Raw genomic sequence first — 1,008 nt, 5'->3', positions numbered from 1 at the left:
GTCCAGCTGCTGTGTCCCCGTCTGCTGCCAGTGCAAGATCTGAGATGCTGACCCAGACCTCAGGTGGTCCCTGGCCGTGAGCGGTGACACCTCCGGTACCCCTAGTGCAGGGTTCTGTGTCCATCCTCTCCAGGAGGGATGCGGCCCATCCTGGGGCCCAGAGGTCCAGTCCCGCACTCCCTGATGGAGAATGGGTCCCCTGGTGCTCTCTGAACCACCAGGGACTCACGACCGACCGCGCTCACGCCCGGGAGAACCTGGCCCCTGGCTGGCTGGACTCTGCCCAGCGCAGGCTCTGGCGGGGGCGGGGTCCTGAGCCCCAGGGCGCCCACCGCTCATGCGCAGGGCGAGGCTCAGCGCTGTCCCGGCCCCGCCCCTGGCCCAACTGCTTCCCGCCGGGTCCTCGCCCCACGCGCCCTCGGGGCTGGCGCCTACCCCGGACCCTGGGGGCCCAGACCCACGGGGCTCCCCTCTCCGTCCCTGGCCCCCTCCCCCACCCCTCGTTCTGCCCCTCTGTCTGGTGAGGCCACTCTGGACTCGGGGGCCTCTGAATAAACACCCTCTACGACCTGCCTCATGTCCCTGGGCTCCTTCCTTACAGCCGTTCTCGGAGGACCGTCCCCGGCCGGGTGCCGGCAGTGGGCGTCGGGTGGCACCGGGTGCTGGCCACTGCGTGAGACGCTGCGCCTGTCATTGGGGTGACCTCTCAGGGTTTATCCAGAGGGAGGGGCACTGCATGTCGCCAGTTTTGTGGCCGAGGTCGGTTAACACACATCGCTTGTGAAGAGAGGACATTGGTAACCAGCTAGAGCAGAAGGAACGAGACTGTGAACGCGACCCGTTCTCTGGGGCATCTCCAGGTGGCCGGCACTGATGCCTGTGGGTCCTTCCTAACCTGTGGTTTTGTCCCTAGGTCACGGAAAAAGTCAGGACACAAAAGGTGACATAAAATGTGATCACAAGCGTGTGTGCCCCAGAGACGGAGGAGGCGGGCTTGACCGAGTATTT

This window comes from Pteropus vampyrus, unplaced genomic scaffold (genome assembly GCF_000151845.1).
Source record: "Pteropus vampyrus isolate Shadow unplaced genomic scaffold, Pvam_2.0 Scaffold187, whole genome shotgun sequence".
NCBI lineage: Eukaryota > Metazoa > Chordata > Mammalia > Chiroptera > Pteropodidae > Pteropus > Pteropus vampyrus.
The sequence above is the reverse complement of the archived record's forward strand: the minus strand, read 5'-3'. Positions refer to the sequence as shown.